This window comes from Phyllobates terribilis, unplaced genomic scaffold, assembly GCF_046119375.1.
Source record: "Phyllobates terribilis strain yellow unplaced genomic scaffold, ASM4611937v1 Scaffold_10__3_contigs__length_209671492, whole genome shotgun sequence".
NCBI classification, from domain to species: domain Eukaryota; kingdom Metazoa; phylum Chordata; class Amphibia; order Anura; family Dendrobatidae; genus Phyllobates; species Phyllobates terribilis.
The window spans coordinates 123,579,821-123,599,896 of NW_027362770.1; the positions used below are offsets into that span (position 1 = coordinate 123,579,821).

Genomic DNA, 20,076 nt, shown 5'->3' on the forward strand with positions numbered 1-20,076 from the left:
AGGACCCGACACCTGCATGCATTACACCACATTGCCGTGGGGCAGGGCGACCAATATGCCCCTGAGATGGGCACGACAGTCCCTGTCCCTGGCTGGAGTGGGGGGAGGGAACACTGAGGAAGGGGAACCCTGCAGTGCAGGAGCAGGGAGGAAGCAGTTCCTGGGTGCATTGAGAAGGGAGTATAAAAGGTGGGCACCATCTTAGTTCAGTGCAGAGAAGTCTGAGCAGAAGTGGCAGGGAGCAGGGGCTCTGCATGAGCTCTGCTCCGGAGGTGGGCCTAGTAACAGAGGCCCAGGCCTGCAAGAGGGAGAAGGAAGGAAGAGGAGCGGAGAAGGCTCCAGGAACGAGGAATGAAGGGATCCCAGGGGTGCGGACGGGCGAGTCGCCACCGCACGCCCGAATCCACCTGCGTGGAGGGGTCAGGCCAAAGGGGGAGACCGGTCCCCGAACTAGTGGAGGCAGGAAACGACCCTCAGCTAGAAACCGGAGGCTCTGACATTTTATGTGGCGCAGCCCCTTGCTCCACCCGCTAGGAAGGCACCACATAGGGTCAGGGAAACTGGCGCCAAGTTTACCAAGAGGAGGCCCGAGGCAGCCGGACAGAAGTGTTGGTAAGAAAGGCCAGACAAAGGACACACAAAGGGGGTCCTGTGAAGCGCTCCAAAGTTATCTGGGAGTTGTCTGAGCCCCTCACCTGGTGAGCACAGTACGACGTGGGCAGCCGTTACCTGCAGACGTGGTCTGGATAATAAGAACTGTGAGTAAAGGCCCTGAACTGCATCACTGACTCCGTGTCGTTACTGCTGCTGCCCTGCACCATCACCCCCATCCTCCGCATACACTGCCCTGAGGCTATACTCCTCCCGTGGGGAGTTATGCTACGCTCTGCTGCACCCACAACACCAGCCTTAGCGGTCTGCCCTGTAGCGGCGGTTCACTCTGACCGCAATCCACGGGTGGCGTAGTCGGACATTTAAACATCAAAACCACATAAATAGTTCCGCCACTGGTTTGACCGCCCTGAGCCACGGAACCGGATCGCCGCCACGAAGACTACAACCACCAGCATCCACCAAAAAGGGTCCGGCTCCGGGTGTCCCAAGGCCCAGGGGGTGCGTCAGAACATTTTCATCACCTTTCACAATCACCAATGGGACAAGGCAGGGATGTCCTCTGTCCCCTCTCTTATACATCCTAGTGACGGAGCACCTGCTCTCATCAATTCGCCATAACCCCAATATTAGGTGGATTGAGGTGGGAGGCACCGAGTACAAGTGCTCTCTATTTGCTGATGATGTCCTAGTATATATCACTCAATCACATATATCCATCCCTGCTGTTATGGCTGAAATAGATCACTTTGTTACATGGTAAAATTTTAAAATCAATGCAGCGAAGTCTGAGGCCCTTGATGTCTCCCTCCCTAAATCCATATAGGATTCCATCCAGTCCAACTTTCCCTTTGCCTGGCCCTCACAGGGTATCAAATACTTAGGAATTCCTATTCATAGAGACCTCTCCCATCTATGTTATCTTAATTTTGGGCCCTTTATTGAACAATTCCATACAGACCACGGTTGGCAAGTTAGAACTGTAAGATTCACTACGTGAACCACTGGTGTTTTGTGGAAAAGCACATGTACACCGCGTTCCAAATTATTATGCAAAAAGTGTTTAGGAGTGATAAGGGAAGAATTTGTTTGTTTGTCAGTTAAACTCATTGATGGTGATGTGTGTCAGGGCTCTTTATATCACTGTAAGCAATTGCAGACACCTGTGCTAATTAGTTTGGCAGGTGTGTCCAATGAAAGGCAAGACTACTTAAGAAGGCTCTCTCACATTATTAAGCAGCCTACATTTTCTGCCAAAATGGGAAAGAAAAAGGATGTGTCGGCTGCTGAGAAGCAACAAATTGTGGAGTGTTTAGGTCAAGGCATGACTACAATCAACATTGTGCGATGATCAGGATGAAGTGTCTTGGCAATCAAGAAGTATGTAGCTGATTCACAGTACACACGTGTGCGTGCTGATAAGGGCAAATTGAGGACTCTTTCCTACAGGCAATTACGTCAGGTTGAAAGAGCAGCGGCAAAAAAGCCTTGTCATAGCAGCAGACAAGTTTTTGAAGCTGCTTGTGCCTCCAACGTCCCCCGAACAACAAGATGCAGGGTCCTTCAGAGGTTTGCAGCTGTGCATACGCCATCCTGTCGACCTCCTCTATCCACTTCACACAAGCAGAAACGGCTCCAGTGGGCCAAACATTACATGAAGACTGATTTCAAAACTGTTTTGTTCACGGATGAGTGCCGTGCAGCGCTCGATGGTCCAGATGAATGGAGTGGAGGATGGCTGGTTGATGGACACCCCACGCAAACACGGCTACAGCGCCAACAAGGAGGAGGTGGAGTAATGTTTTGGGCTGGAATCATGGGGAGAGAGATTGTCGGCCCCTTTAGGATCCCTGAAGGCGCTAAAGATGAACTCCATAATGTATGTGGATTTTCTCAAACAGCACTTCCTGCCATGGTTCAAGAAGAAGAACCGTGTATTTCACAGCAAGATCATTTTTCTGCATGATAATGCACCATCTCATGCTGCACATAAAACATCTGCATCTCTGGCTGATATGGGCATAAAAGGGGACAAACTTATGGTGTGACCCCCATGCTCCCCTGACCTCTACCCCATTCAGAACCTTTGGAGCATCATTAAAAGGAGTGTCTATGATGGCGGGAGGCAGTTCACATCTAAGCAACAGCTCTGGGAGGGTATTCTGTCCTCATGCAAAACAATTGAAGCAGAAACCATCCAAAACCTGACAAATTCAATGGACGAGAGAGTTCAGAAGCTCCTTTCGAACAAGGGGTCCTATGTGAAAATGTAACATCACCTAGAATAAAGTTTTGAGTTGAAAACTGTTTGATTTCAGTTTCTAACAACCTGCTAATGCTTATAATTTCAAAAATGACCATTTTTTTGGTCTTTATTAAAATGAAAAGGTTGATCGAAAAGTTTGGGGGATCTAAGAGTGTGGCAACCCAGTAGTCATGATTACTTCGAATTCTGACAATATGAGGGTCATGCTGCAGGTAGTGCAGCAAGAAGGCACTTATGTGTCTTGCGCATCTCGGAGCCCCAAAATTATTTTCCGGGCTAGATGCAGCTAAAAATTATTTTTAATTTTAAATCTGGTGAAGCTTATTATAGATGGCCTAATAGGATCAGTGCTGCACACTGCTACAAAGCCCAAATTATTTTCCAGTCAAGATACAGATAAACATGATTAGTAATTTGAAAGCTTAAAACGGTTGGTAGGGTGATTTTAACCAATCATCAAGCTTTTACTCTCCCCAGGATGACACAGGGGTAGAAAAGTCGTTTCGGATCCATGATTTGTTCATCTTTATGAACGTGAGTCTGTCTACATTATCAGTGGAGAGCCGCGTGCGCTTATCTGTCAGCACACCACCAGCAGCGCTGAACACACGTTCAGACAGAACGCTGGCTGCGGGGCATGACAAGATCTCCAAGGCGTAAGTGGCTAGCTCCGGCCATTTATCCAGATTGGAAGCCCAAAAAGAGCAAGGGTCCAGTGACACAGTCGTGGCTTCAATGTTTACTTGGAGATACTCCTGTACCATCGTCTCTAGGCGTTGACTATGTGTCAGACTTCTTGTCTCCTGTGGCCTTGCAAAGGATGGGCTAAAAAAGTGGTGAAATGATTCCGCAAAATTGATGTTACCAGCAGATACTGTGGTTCTGTTACGGTTTGAGTGCTGAACACTTGACGGTCCCACGGTTGGCAAGTTGGAACTGTGAGATTCACTACGTGCACCACTGGTATTTTGTGGAAAAGCACATGTAAGATTCTGCAACAGTCTCTGCTGATACTCCTGCATGCGTGCATCCCTTTCTATGGCAGGAATAATTTCTGCAAATTTACTTTTGTACCGGGGATCTAACAGTGTGGCAACCCAGTAGTCAGGATTATTTCTAATTCTCACAATTCGAGGGTCATGTTGCAGGTAGTGCAGCAAGAAGGCACTCATGTGTGTTGCGCATCCAGGAGCACCAAGTCCCTGTTGTGTTGGTGGCGAGGTAACAATCATGCTTCCTTCCTCTGTCCTCTCCCCCCAACCTCGCACAACAGAAATGTGATCAAGGTCTCCCTCATCTGATGAGTCTTCCATCAGTTCGTCCTCCACTTCTTCCTGGGCTCCTGCACCTTCCTCACTAGTTTGGCTGCTACCATGCGCCCTGGTAAAATCATCTCCCCCACCCTCACATGCCTGCCGCCCTGGTGCTGCCGACCGTCTGGACCTTGCAGATGTTAGCCCTTCCGCATACAACTCCTCCTCCTCTACTTCCTCCACCTCCTCTTGTGCCACCACCTGACTCCGAATTCTGTTTAACATGTGCTCCAGCATGTAAATCACCGGAATAGTCATGCTGATAATGGCATCGTCAGCACTAAACATCTTCGTCGCCATTTCAAAACTGTGCAGAAGGGTGCATAGGTCCCTGATCTGAGACCACTCCTCCAGCGTGATTTGCCCCACCTCTGAATCTCGTTGGCCCAGGCTATACGTCAGAACGTATTGCACCAGGGCTTGTCGGTGCTGCCACAGTCGCTGCAACATGTGCAGAGTTGAATTCCACCGGGTAGGCACATCGCATTTTAGCCGGTGAAGTGGCAGGCCCAACGACTTCTGTAGAGATGTAAGTCGCTGAGCTGCGGGATGCGAACGGCGGAAGTGAGCACACAGCGACCGTGCCCTCTGCAGAAGGCCATCTAGTCTGGGATAGTGGGCTAAAAATTGCTGGACAACCAGGTTCAACACGTGAGCCATACAAGGCACGTGTGTGACATTGCCCCGGCGAAGGGCCGCACCCAGGTTTGCAGCATTGTCGCACACGGCCTTCCCTGGTTTCAGGTCCAGTGGAGACAACCATTCATGAAATTGGTTCTCCAGAGCTGACCACAACTCCTCAGCTGTGTGACTCACATTTCCCAGACATTTCAATGTAAAAACCGCCTGATGACGTTGAGCCCTACTGCCAGCATAGTAAGGAGGTGTGCAGGATCCCTTCTGCGCAGTTAGTAAGCTTGTGGCATGACCAGACAGGCTTTGGGTGCAGGTGGAAGACCGAGAGGAGGTTGAGGAGGCAGAAGCAGTGGAGGAAAAATGACATAAAGAGGATTGACGCACAACTCGTGGGGACGGCAAGACTTGGACAGCAGCCCCTTGTCCTGCTGTCACCATAGTTACCCAGTGCCCAGTCAGCGACATGTAACGCCCCTGTCCATGCCTACTCGTCCAAGTGTCTGTGGTGAAATGCACCCTGTCACACACAGAGTTTCTCAAAGAAGCGGTGATGTTGTGTGCGACATGCTGGTGGAGCGCAGGCACACCTTTCTTTGAGAAGTAGTGCCGACTGGGCATCTGGTACTGGGGCACTGCGACGGACATAAGGTCTCGAAAATCCTCTGTGTCCACCAGGCGGAAAGGCAGCATTTCTGTAGCCAAGAGCTTGCAGATGGTGAAATTCAACCTCTTAGCTTTCTCATGGCTAGGAGGAAATGGTCTTTTACTTGTCCACATCTGAGGGACCGAGGGCTGGCTATTGTGCTTAGACGGGGTTGATAAGGGTGTCCCCGGCAAACTGCCGGTCTGTGAGGAAGATGCAGGCGGACATGTTAGGTTGCCTTGATCCAAAGGTGGTGCTATCGATGTCGGACAGCGCTCAAGACCAGCTGGTGTTACCACCTCCAAAGAAAATGATGACCTGCCAATCACGCTGGCTGTTGCGGGTAAAGAGGTGGCAGGTCTGCGCCCCAAAACAGGTGTGACTGCTGTCCCCCCAGTCACAGAGGATGAAGAGGCCGCGGATGCACAAGATATGGCAGACGGTGGTTGGCCCGGCCGGCTAGACCGCATTGTAGCACACTGAGCTTCCCACTGCAACTTATGCTTCATGTCCACGTGCCGGTTCATGCATGAAGTACTCAAACTATGTATTTTTTGGCCTCTACTTAGCTTTTGCTGACAAATGTTACAGATAACACGAGTTGGGTCATCATTATCGATCTGAAAAAATGCCCAGGCTATGCAAGGCTTAGCACCCATGCGACCTGAAGAGCCACCACGACTTGTGGTGAGAGGCAGAGTTGTGTTTGAGGATGCAGTTGTTGACGTGCTTCCAGTACTACGTCTCTGTCCAGGAAGGCGCAACCTGACCTCGTCGTCACTAGCATCTTCCTCCACCTCCTCTGCTGACCTCATCTCTTGGCTGACTGTGGGTTGACAGTAAGTGGGATCTCCGACCTCATCATCATCACCCTGTGCGTTATCACACCCGTCGTCCTCAGAGCCAACCTGTTCCTGCCCTGACAAAAAACTAAAGTTGTCGCTCCAATCAGGTATTTGAGTCTTATCATCGTCTTCCTCATTGTCTCCACCAACAGGAGTTACAGTTTGGGAATGAGGGTCTACATTATGGTCAGAACCTTCTGCGTCTGGTCCTGGATCCGACTCATAAAGATTCTGGGCATCAGTGCAGATCATTTCCTCGTCTGGATTCACAGAAGCGCTGGAGTCGACCTCTGATTCCCAGGCTATAGTATGAGTAAACAGCTCTGCAGACTCAACCATCTGTTCTACCTCATACTCAGACGGGCAGCTGGAGATTTGGGAGCTGTGAGGAAGCAAGTGCGATTTGGGTGACACCTTTGAGGACTGGAGTATTTGTGATGTTGAAGTTGATGTGGAGGAGAGCCCACTTAAAGGAGCACTTGATATCCGTTGAAGCACCTGCTGTTTTTGTGCCTCATCTGGAATTTGTAGCGATTGGCGTGGCCGTAAGAAAGGGATCTTATCACATTGTCCGCTAAAAGAAGTAGACATTTTAGTTTGGCTGGAAGATGGTCTTTCTTCTGCACCTACCCCACGGACACAACCTTTTTTCCCCTTCCCAACACGCCTATTCCCCTTTCCACCAGCAGCAGGCCTTTTTCCACTCATTTTGGTGGTTAACTAATTCACAACTCTGGAGTTGTTTGCACAAAAAAACAATGGATGGTAACCGAGCAGAGCTGAGTGGCCAAACTGTGGTATTAGGCCAAAACTATTGGCTGGGTTAGATGCAGAAAAAAATTATTTTTAATTTGCAACCTGATGGAGGTCAGTATAGATGGACTAATAGACCAAGTCCCACACACCGCTAGAAGCCCAAATATTTTTTCAGAGCTAGATGCAGAAAATTTTTTTATTCAATTTGCAACCTGATGGAGGTCAGTATAGATGGACTAATAGACCAAGTCCCACACACTGCTAGAAGCCCAAATATTTTTTCAGAGCTAGATGCAGAAAAAAATTATTTTTAATTTGCAACCTGATGGAGGTCAGTATAGATGGACTAATAGACCAAGTCCCACACACCGCTAGAAGCCCAAATATTTTTTCAGAGCTAGATGTAGAAAAAAATTATTTTTAATTTGCAACCTGATGGAGGTCAGTATAGATGGACTAATAGACCAAGTCCCACACACCGCTAGAAGCCCAAATATTTTTTCAGAGCTAGATGCAGAAAAAAATTATATTCAATTTGCAACCTGCTGGAGGTCAGTATAGAAGGACTAATAGAACAAGTCCCACACACTGCTAGAAGCCCAAATATTTTTTCAGAGCTAAATGAAGAAAAAAATTATTTTTAATTTGCAACCTGATGGAGGTCAGTATAGATGGACTAATAGACCAAGTCCCACACACTGCTAGAAGCCCAAATATTTTTTCAGAGCTAGATGCAGAAAAAAATTATTTTTAATTTGCAACCTGATGGAGGTCAGTATAGATGGACTAATAGACCAAGTCCCACACACCGCTAGAAGCCCAAATATTTTTTCAGAGCTAGATGCAGAAAAAAATTATTTTTAATTTGCAACCTGATGGAGGTCAGTATAGATGGACTAATAGACCAAGTCCCACACACCGCTAGAAGCCCAAATATTTTTTCAGAGCTAGATGCAGAAAAAAATTATATTCAATTTGCAACCTGCTGGAGGTCAGTATAGAAGGACTAATAGAACAAGTCCCACACACTGCTAGAAGCCCAAATATTTTTTCAGAGCTAAATGAAGAAAAAAATTATTTTTAATTTGCAACCTGATGGAGGTCAGTATAGATGGACTAATAGACCAAGTCCCACACACTGCTAGAAGCCCAAATATTTTTTCAGAGCTAGATGCAGAAAAAAAATATTTTTAATTTGCAACCTGATGGAGGTCAGTATAGATGGACTAATAGACCAAGTCCCACACACCGCTAGAAGCCCAAATATTTTTTCAGAGCTAGATGCAGAAAAAAATTATATTCAATTTGCAACCTGCTGGAGGTCAGTATAGAAGGACTAATAGAACAAGTCCCACACACTGCTAGAAGCCCAAATATTTTTTCAGAGCTAAATGAAGAAAAAAATTATTTTTAATTTGCAACCTGATGGAGGTCAGTATAGATGGACTAATAGACCAAGTCCCACACACTGCTAGAAGCCCAAATATTTTTTCAGAGCTAGATGCAGAAAAAAATTATATTCAGTTTGCAACCTGATGGAGGTCAGTATAGATGGACTAATAGAATGATGCTATGCCCAAAAGATTTTACTTCACTAGGTGCAGTAAAAAAATTGGTATTCTATACACAGGTGGTATATCTTGCAACACAGATAGGCTACTCCACTGACTAACACACTCTGCAATAGACCAAAAAGGATTAGCTTTGCTAGATTCAGCCAAATGCTGTGAAAAAAACTTGCACAGCACTGGCACAGACCTGCCTGGCAAAAACTGATAGGAACTGATGTAACCTAGTCCTGAAAAGGACTCCAATTACAATTAGTCTTTACTCCCACAATCTATCTATTTAAGAGCACAGACCTGCCTGATAAAAGTCGTAGGAAATGCTGTAACCTAGTCCTTAAAAGGACTGCAATCACAACTATTCCCTACTCCCAAGCTATCTGTATATTTGTGCGAAAATTGGCTTGAAATTAACAAGGTATAGCGCACACAGCAACAGCGGTGCCGTCTAACACGCAGCTGCAGCAGTGAGAAAATGGTGGCGACGGGGAAAATGGCTTGGTCTTATAGGGCAAGGACATGTGACATACACTGCCAATCACACATGCCCTTGCTTGTGTGAAAAAAAGCACTTCGCTCCGTGTGTGCGCTGCTGATAGGCTGACAGATTGCACCTCCCCACTGCAAATGCGGGAAAGAGAAAAAAAAATGGAGATCTTCATTGTTCCTGCAGAGATCCATCCCCTGCCCCTCCCCCCGCCCCGCTGTACACTCAAACTGCGTATTAACATTAATTTTCATCATTACTGAGAAAAAATCCAGTTATGATTTTGGTGCACGAACAGTTATCGAACATAACCTCGAACAGCCGAATTTTTCTCAAATTGTTCGTGTTCGCCGACCGGCTCGAACACCGCCCAAAACAGCTCGAATTTGAGATTGGCGAACAGTTCGAGTAGAACAACGCTCATCTCTAATGATAACTAATCCCAAAGTAGAGGACTAGACCGGGGAGAAGAGGAGTAGATGCGCCCCGGGACCGGTGAGTCCAGCTGTACCACCAGTTCAGGACTTTATCCCTTTTGTACTATACTGATACTACTGATACATAGAGATACATCTGTATATATAGTGTATTTCTATTCCAGAGGTAAAGAAAAAGTCAGATTTTTTTGTTCCTATAAAATTACTAAAAGATAATGAAAAACAATTGCAAAAATGGAATTTTTTATTTTTTTGTGAGAATCTGTCTCCCCGGGAATTGAACCCACAACCTACATCATTGTAAGCAGCAGCTAAAGCTTTGAGGTAGAGTCTCCACTGATAGACTTCATGCTGCGTTGCAACCTCTGCACCCACAGGCAGAGAATACTGGTACATAGAGATACATCTGTACATAACAGTGCATTTCTATGTCCCTGTCTTCCTATAAAATACTAAAAAATACTGATACAGGAAAAATATATATCTTTGTACCGTGCTAGCCAGTAGATAGAGAAATATTAAAATTTGAGAGTCTTCAGTGGTTGATACCTTTTAATGGGTAACTTAAAAAATGGTAACAAATTGCAAGCTTTCAAAACTACTCAGGTCTCTTCATCAGCCATAGAATAACACAAAATCTGAAGAATCACATATTTATACACAAAAGGACACAGGTGACAAGCTGGCAAAAGAGCACACTGTCCGTGTGCATTATAAGGAAAAAACTTGGCCAGCAGAGACCAGCTCCATCCTCGGAAGTGATGGTGGTTTTGTGGGCAGGGATCGCCTCCGCTTTTCCTGCTCATCAAACATTAAGTTGGTAAATAATTAAATAAAGCAGTTAGAGAGAATAGAGAGGGTATAGTAGGGAATTTTTAATAAAGTGTATTAGAAAAGCTATTAAATTTGTATGTTAAATAGAAAGACATTTAGGTTTAAATCAGTGTTAGTTTCGGACTACCTCTTTAATACGGCTACAGCACCCAGATTTTCTATAGCCCTAAATGGCAATTCAGCATTGTTAACGAATAATGGTATGAAAATCACTATAATCCCCCTATGGGAGCAGAGATAGCAGTCATATTGGTTGTTATCACCTGGCTTTCCTCGAAAAATGTGACTATTAAATACAGTAAAAAGTTTTTTAAAAAAATTAAATTATGAAAAAAAAAAAACCTACAATAAACAATAAAAAATTACACATATTTGGCACCACTGCATTCATAAAAGTCCGATCTATAAAAAATATATAGTAAATGAATCCAATCAGTAAACGATGTAAGGAGAAAAGAAATCAAAACGCCAGAATTATGTTTTTTTGGCCGCCACAAAATGGCAATTAAATGCAATAAGAGGTAATCAAAACTTTGTATCTATCTTAAAATGGCATCAATAATAACATCAGCTCGGAGCATAAAAAACAAACCCTCACACAGCCAAAGATACCAAAAATTGAAAATGTTCTCAGAAAATGGCTAAAAAAGCGAATTTATTTTTTTTACAAATTTCCAAATATATTTTCATCACTTAAATAAAAAAAAAAAGCTATACATGTTTTGTATCTGTGTACTCGTACTGCCATGGAGAATCATATTGCATGGTCAGTTTTACCATACAGTGCATATGGTAAATAAAAAATAAAAAAAAAATTGTGAAATTGCACTTTTTTTGCAATTTCAGCGCACTGGAATATTTCTCCTGTTTTGCAAAAAGTTATGGCTCTTGGAAGAAGGGGAGGAAAAAACAAAATGATAAATGGACAAATGCCATGTCATTAAGTGATTAACAGGATATAAATTTTGTTGGGAATCTCTCTTTAAAGTGGGTTCTAAAAAAAAAAAGCTCAATTATTTTTAGCACTGACCCTTATTTTTCAAAACGTCTGCCCTTCACCTGGGCAGGTAGATAGCAGCTTCTGGGCCAGATCATAACTGATGTCAATGCATTCTTGTCTAATCAGTGCTTGGAGCATACATATCACAATCGTTTTGTTTTTCCAGTCACTTTTTGAGCATTGACCACGTGTTCTCAATGGGATTGAGATCTTTGGAGTTTCCTGGCCATTGACCCAAAATTTCAGTTTTTTTGATTCCATTATATTGTCTTGTTCCAATCAGATGCACTGGTTTCTAGTTTTTACTTTACATTTACATTAATGGTGTGTCTGTGCATAACCAAGCGACTACCAGAGAGCAGAAACCCCTACAAGATAGATTGGTAAACGACGGAAGAGACAATGATGATGAGAGTATTTTATTTCCACATAAAATAGCAGTAATAGCTTACAGAAAAGTAATGTGAAGCCTCTGGGACCCAATGTAAATTCATGGCCTCCCGACAACCAAGTTGATTATAGAGAACTGGTATCTTCATCTAGTGCAAAGAAAATGTTAGACACAACACTTGCATTATACATGTACATAAGCGCATTAAAGGGTTTTCCACCACTACGATATTGATGACCAGGCACTGACATCCGGCATCCCCATCGATCATCTGTTTGCAGCCCCAACAGGAGCCAGATGTAAACAGTGTACAGAGAAGAGCACTACTCTATATACCATGTAGGGTTACTGGAGATCAGCTGAGGCAGTGGCCACGTAACAGTGTGACAAAGTGTTGGACTTCCATTCCGTAGACTGTTTACATCCGGCTTTTGGTGTTGATTGGTGGGGCTATAGGGTCTCAGACACTCATCGATCTCATATTAATGACCGGTCTTAAAGATAGCTCGTCATCATCAATATCAAAGTGGTGGAAAAACCCTTTAAATGGAAACAGTATTTAAAAAAACAAACAAACATGGCTGCCTTCTTCTGAAGAAAGTGCAAAATCTGTCCTTGAGTTGTGTCTTCAGGCACCGCTGTAATCATGGGTAACTGTGTTAGGCAGGTACCTAGGATTAGGAGAATATAGTTTAAAAAAGAAAAATCAACACAGTGTTCTTAAATTTCTCAGGACAATGAACTCAACAATGTGTATAATTGGTTAATGCTTCAGGTACCAGGGTGTGTTCCCTTTAGAGCATTGGTGGAATGAAAAATTTACTCAGAGTAGGAGGACCTGTGGGGTCAGATTTCCAAAGCCATGATTTGGGCCAAGATAGCTTGTCCAGCCTCCATACCGGACACACCCTAAGGAAAGGTGTGGCATTATTTAGGGAAGAAAGTGGCCATGCTTTCCAGGACAATCGCTCTATCCAAAAACTTGCATTACATAAAGTAAACCCAGAGACCTCAACATTTAGACCAGGAGACCTCAACATTTTCTAGTTCCAGATAGGTGCACTGGTTCATTCTTCTCACATGTTACTTTAATTTGTGACATTTCAGTTCGGTCCTTTTTGTATTTACAAGGTTTCTTTAATGTTTTGGTACAGTTAAATACTTGAAAACATTTTTTACTCCAGCAATCGCTATCTGTTTTTTTCTCACACGTTTTTATTATGTCAGCCACCGAAGCATTGATAAAGGTGTTGACATTTTTGCAACCATTAGGTTTATTTATACCATGCTTGGTCATACAATGTGTACAGTTTGTAAACTTCTCAATTAAAATATGTCTTCTTTTAAATTCATCAAAATTTCTTTCAGCTCGGCTTGGATCAAGGCATAACGTCGTCTCCAGAAGAAGAATTCCCCAAATGCCCAAGAAATATATGATAGACATAGTGCCTGGATCTGTGGAGAAAGTCATAGAAAAATTTAACTTTAAACTATATTAAGCAAAACCTAAAAAAATTAGCTGGAGTATAAGTTGGTATACATGCAAAGTGCACGAGCATGTTCACACTGGCCATTAAACAGACAAAACCTAAGATAGAAACAAAATGAACATATACCTTGCTATAAGGATGGCTTTTTACTTACTTACAGCAGGTTATATGTTCATTTTGTTTCTATCATAGGTTTTGTCTGTTTAATGGGCAGTCTGAACATGGTCCTACATGTTGCATGCATACCAACTTATACTCCCGTTCATTTCTTTCGGTTTTCCAAATTTATCTAAAAAATATGTTTTATTGAATGTATGCCAACTCGTACTTTTAGTTCATTTCTTTCAGTTTTGCTTTAGTTTTTACACACAAGGTCGTGGCCTTATTTTTTTTTGAGCTGGGCGTTATGTTTATAGCTTCCTATTTCTGGGTGTCCAAAGTCAGGCCCCAGTCCTGCTCGGCCCTTATTCACATTGAGGTTATTTTCGACACATGGTAAGGTTTCAATACTAGAGGTCAGGACCAACCCGACTGGGTACACCTTGGCGCTGGTGGTATGGCTTTTATGCTTTTTCTTATCAAATACAATGTTTAATAAGTACCCTATGTTATTTATATGTACTATTGCTTTTACTTATATCCGGATATATGTTCATTTTGTTTCTATCTTAAGTTTTATAAACTATATTAATCTCATAACTGGAACGGATTTTGCTTCTGGTCATGAACAATGGAGATCTTTAAACTTTACTATGAGAAAAACCATAGATAGAAGCTGTGTCCATATTTGCATTAGTTTGGAAAATTTGTCAGTAATTCCATCAAATTTGGGTTGTTCTTGTTCTCAAACAAACAAGAAAGACAACAATTGAACTTATAAGCTAATGAGAATTGACGTAATCTTGGTAACCATCCTGAAAGTGTCAGTGAAAGAAAAGGTCTTCCTCATTGGAAAATGTTCTTGGTTCAGTTTTATGTGGTCCTTACAATTCCCCTTCACACAGATGACACTGTTAAAGGGAAGCTATTGAGTGGCTTAGGGCCCCTGTACATAATAGACTAATGTTGGCCAAACCTGCTGATATCAAAGTGGTTCAACTGATGGTCTAGTGTGTATGGAGGCACCGGTTGACTGATGGTCGTTAGAGATGTTAATCACACTTGTCCACTTTCAAACTGATGATCGCGTTGCTCTCCCTAGGATAGGCCGCCGGCTGACGTGTCTGTTGGCGACTTTCTCATAGAGAGCACAGAAACACTAGGCCAAACGAGTGCTCCTATGTATGGAAGAGACGGACAAAATGTCTGTCAGCCGAATGATCTTCCGATCGACCAACAGCCATCTAATGTGCGTGGAGGGCTTTCCTTAAGCTCTGCCCCTCTTTTGGTCTACTGCAGATAGGGAAGTTAATACTCCAGCCAGTGATCTTGCTTTCTAATTACTGTTATAGTGAAACTATCATCTACGTAATAACTATTGTCTAAATGAGGTTTATGAGGGTTTTTTCTCATATAATGATCTTTATTAAAAGCAAAATTAGAATTCTTGCAATTTTCACATTGGCAACTAGAGCTTTTTTTAAGACATCTACTTCCTGTCCTTTCAGATGGAGTTTTCAGCAAGTCTCTAAATCAGCAGAGGCAGGATTACAATGATAAGTAATGCCTCTATACACAGCTGATAACACAGGACCCACCAATCACAAAAGGTGATGTCACAGCTGACCCCGCACCCCCGCCTTCACAGTGTCCTTTCCATGAGCTCATTAGATGCTTCAGTACAAAATATCACTTCTAATCTGTTCATGTACATGAGAATTTTCTGACACAAGAGAAGACTAAAAGAAGCCCCAGTGGCCTGTGTGAAAATTGCAAAATTTAAATTTTTGATTTTTATTACAGATTATAATATGGAAAAAATGCTGCTGAAAATTACAAAAAAAAATACATTTGATTTAAAAACCTGATTTAAACAATGGGTCATCACATGCTGGGATTGCCTGTTTGTTAGGGAATCCTCACATGTGTTCAAGCAGTCTTACAGCTGTAAATCATGCAGATGCAGGGACTGGAACATAATATATGAGCACGCCGAAGATACTTGGCAAGGACCCGAGCATGCTCAGTGAAAGGGTTAAACGAGCACGCTCGCTCATCACTAATGGCCACCAAACAAAGCTGGAACTGATCAGCAAGTGATTAACCTCTGAGTTCTCTGCCAGAGACATGGGCAAATATATTAACTTGGATTTGAATTCTGCTCAAATTCTACAAAAATCTACATTCTCCAGCAGGCCGCTATTTTGTTGAACCATAAAGGGCTAGCAAAAGTTTCATAACGGAAAAAAAAATACCACATCGACACTCATCTCAACGGCTGCCCCCACTACTCCCACCTCTGCTAACCCCTTTGATGATGTGGTGAATTGGCCATCTTGCATGTACTTTCAATCTGGTATACATGTTTCAGATGGTAATACCCCTTTAAGTTATATTGCAGCATCCGGGATTTATTGATTCTGACCAATGGACCATATATATATATATATACACTGTGTGCAGAATTATTAGGCAAGTTGTATTTTAGAGGATTGTTTTTATTATTGATCAACATCTATGTTCTCAATCAACCTAAAAGACTCATAAATATCCAAGCTTAATATTTTTGGAAGCTGGAGTGGTTTTTTTTTGGATTTTGCTATGTTAGGAGGATATCTGTTTGTGCAGGTAACTATTACTGTGCCGAACTATTAGGCAACTTAATAAAAAACAAATATAATCCCATCTCACTTGTTTATTTTCACCAGGTAAACCAATATCAGTGCACAAAATTTAGAAATAAACATTTCTGACATGCACAAACAAAAACCAAAAAAATTAGTGATGAATATAGCCACCTTTCTTTATGATGACACTCAACAGCCTTCCATCCATAGATTCTGTCAGTTGCTTGATCTGTTTTCGATCAACATTGCATGCAGCAGCCACCACAGCCTCCCAGACACTGCTCCAAGAGGTGTACCGTTTTCCCTCCCTGTAGATCTCACATTTTATGATGGACCACAGGTTCTCTATGGGGTTCAGATCAGGTGAACAAGGGCGCCATGTCATTATTTTTTCTTCTTTTAGACCTTTACTGGCTAGCCACGCTGTGGAGTAGTTGGATGCATGTGATGGAGCATTGTCCTGCATGAAAATTATGTTTTTCTTGAACGATACCGACTTCTTCCTGTACCACTGCTTGAAGAAGTTGTCTTCCAGAAACTGGCAGTAGGTCTGGGAGTTGAGCTTCACTCCATCCTCAACCCGAAAAGGTCCCACAAGTTCATCTTTGATGATACCAGCCCATACCAGTACCCCACCTCCACCTTGCTGGCATCTGAGTCGGAGTGGAGCTCTCTGCCCTTTACAGATCCAGGCTCTGGCCCATCCATCTGGCCCATCAAAAGTCACTCTCATTTCATCAGTCCATAAAACCTTTGAAAAATCAGTCTTAAGATATTTCTTGGCCCATTCTTGACGTTTTATCTTATGTTTCTTGTTAAAAGGTGGTCGTTTTTCAGCCTTCCTTACCTTGGCCATGTCCCTGAGTATCGCACACCTTGTGCTTTTTGATACTCCAGTAACGTTGCAGCTCTGAAATATGGCAAAACTGGTGGCGAATGGCATCTTGGCAACTTCACGCTTGATTTTCCTCAATTCATGGGCAGTTATTTTGCACCTTTTTTGGCCAACACGTTTCTTGCGACCCTGTTGGCTCTTAGCCATGAAACGCTTGATTGTTCGGTGATCACGCTTCAAAAGTTTGGACATTTCAAGACTGCTGCATCACTCTGCAAGACATCTCACAATTTTGGACTTTTCAGAGCCCGTCAAATCTCTCTTCTGACCCATTTTGCCAAAGGAAAGGAAGTTGCCTAATAATTCATCACACCTTATATAGGGTGTTGATGTCATTAGTCAACACCCCTCCTCATTACAGAGATGCACATCACCAGATTTACTTAATTGGTAGTTGGCTCTCAAGTCTATGCAGCTTGGAGAAGGACAACATGTATTAAAAGTATCATGTGAGCAAAATACTCATTTGCCTAATAATTCTGCACACAGTGTATATATACATATATATATATATATATATATATATATATATATATACGCAAACCAGAGAAACCTGACCTGCACCTCCTAGTGTGAACTGGTGCCAGCTGCCTTAACTATAAAATATGTCAGAAGAATGCAGCAGCACTCCATATGGCCAAGATACGTCTTAACAATGAAAATAATGAAAATATTAGATCCTCCCATTAACCAGCAGGTGTTGTATAAACAGCTCTGCTTGCCCTTTAAATGTAGGTGTTTTTAGCCCAGAAGAAGACATGTTTGTCCGTTTAGTTGTAGGCTTGTAGCTCAAAAGTGGCATGTTAGGCAGAGTAGTTACCCATCAGGGGGAGGTTACCTTGCCGTGGTTGATAGGCACACATGAATTGGCCAATTTATGCGCTAAAAACCTTCATTGTTTGTAAGTACTTGTTGCTAAGCAAAACAGTTAAGATCTAATATTTTCATTATTTTCATTGTTAAGACGTATCTTGGCCATATGGAGTGCTGCTGCATTCTTTTGATATATATATACACACAAATATCTTACTGTAATGAGATAATAATATGATCAAACTTACCAAGATCTTCTTTTAATCAGTATCGTTAATTGCTGACTTTGACTTCCTTGAGGCTATTGGACAATGAACTTCTCTTCTTCACATATAAGAAATAGATAGAAATCTTGATTATTTGACTTCTCAACCAAATCTAGGTTTAATTCTCTAAATGTAATAACTAGTCATTATACAAAACTTAAGACAACAACTTCATCATATGACAACTGTATTTCAAAACTCCATGCGTCATATATAGGACTGAATTATTCTGTAGAATCCCAATTTTTGGTGATTTTAGCGGAAAAACACACCGCCCCGCACAAACTATAAGGCCTGCAAATTAAATTCTATGCACATATTGTAAGCCAAGGGTGAGCAAAGGCTGCTTAGGAGTATCTGATTTGGACTTATGGCACCAATACATATTAGAGAACAATCAACAGCTTTCTCTCTCAAATCCCTTTAGACAGAAATGTTTTGATTTTCACTAACAGGCAGGTAGTTGCTACCAACCTGCCTGTTTTGCCTGGTGCCATTCTTCCCTGGTCACAGAGCGGTCACAGACTGCTCCTGCCTCTGCTGACATCTTGTCGACAGAATGATGGCTTCTTTTCCACCCTGCTCTGTAGATGGGACGTGACATCCGATGTCATTCTGAGGCAGCGGGAATCTGGCTGTCAATCAAAATGATGTTGGAAGTCCCGCCCTGTCAACAGAGCAGAGAGGAAGAGAAGCTGCCACTCTGTCGATGTGACAGCAGAGGCAGCTGAATTGCCGGCAGAAGTGGTCTGTGACCGCTCTGTGCCAGGGAAGAATGGCGCCGGGCACAACGAGCAGGTAGGTAGCAATTACCTGCCTGTTAGTTCTTAGGCACTTTTTTTGTTTTTTACAAAGTCCCAGATATCCCCTTTAACTCTTTTGTTCTTAATGAGAAAGCTGCTGCCAGATTTATTTCCCCACCAAGCAAAAGGATTGGCCATTAAAGTGCGAACAACCAGTTCCTTTTCTTCCTTGACATCATCTGTTGGGGAGAGTAGGGAGCTCCCCATACACATTAATCTGTCGGCCAATGTCACCAATAAACTAATGAAAAGCACTCGTAGTCAAGAAAAAGTGTTAATAAGCCAGCTTTCTACAGGCACTATTCCTGCAGCGTATTACCGCTTTACACAGAACTTATTCACTACAAGGATTCCCATTGTTTCGTTGAAATAAAGCACATTTGGTGAAGGTCAACGTGACCGAAAGGGAATATTCTTGCCAATAAATCATATTGACACGTTTTCTTGACTATGAGTGCCAAGTTCTTCATTATCTGCTTCATAAGGGTTGTTAACCAAGAAATTAGGAGTGCCATGTTCTCTTTAACTTTAAACTAGTAGGAAACCAGAAATCCTGATGTCAATGGTGTCGTTTCAGCCACTTCATCAATTGATAATGAAAGTGACCACCTTTGTGCAGGCAATTCTTGGCAGCAAAGGGGAAGGCAGGATGAGTATAATGTGCATATAAGCCCCCATAATTGTGTAGGTTGACCACCGCTGGTCTAAGTAAATGTACAGCATGCAGTATATTAGTGGTCCTCAATCACTGGCTCTACAGTTGTCTATCTACAAATCTGAATGCACATGGCCAACATGTAGATCAAATTATTCTATACTATTGATGCATTATGGCTTAAAGCTTTGTCATTGCTGTCAACTAGTTTCATACGATCTACAGTATACCCCCCCTCAGCTAATATCTTACCTGACATTGACTTCAGTCTCAGCTTTCAGTCTTCTAGTCTCCTCTGCAGTGAGGGACTTCTTAAATAGGTGAACTATATCGCGTCATAAACATCAGTCGGAGGAAGTTTAGAAACATGGTGGTTTTGTTTGATAGATGTATATGTGGTTTATACAGTGGTCACCAAGACTCTTTATTTTTTTCTCATACTGAGACGTGCCATTTACTGTATAATGTTTGATTGTCTAATCACTTTCAATTTGGCATCAAGAAATGTAATAGAGATGAGCAAATCAAGTTCGTATCAAAACTCCTGAAATTTGTGGTTTTACAGGCAAGAAAAGAAAACTTGCCTGACACTATGTCCCACACTGCTGAAGCATCAGAGAGTGGGCTAAGGTTATTTTGCGTT

At 42.7% G+C, this 20,076-nt stretch overlaps 1 long non-coding RNA gene across 1 annotated transcript; it reads right to left on the reverse strand.

Annotated features, from left to right (window-relative positions):
* Positions 1 to 11,824: 11,824 nt before the first annotated feature.
* On the reverse strand, positions 11,825 to 19,775 carry LOC141164147 (uncharacterized). The gene is made up of 3 exons (XR_012250849.1): positions 19,686 to 19,775; positions 17,958 to 18,033; positions 11,825 to 13,240 (listed from the first exon to the last, which is right to left on the reverse strand). It is a non-coding gene; the product is annotated as an uncharacterized lncRNA (long non-coding RNA).
* Positions 19,776 to 20,076: the final 301 nt, after the last annotated feature.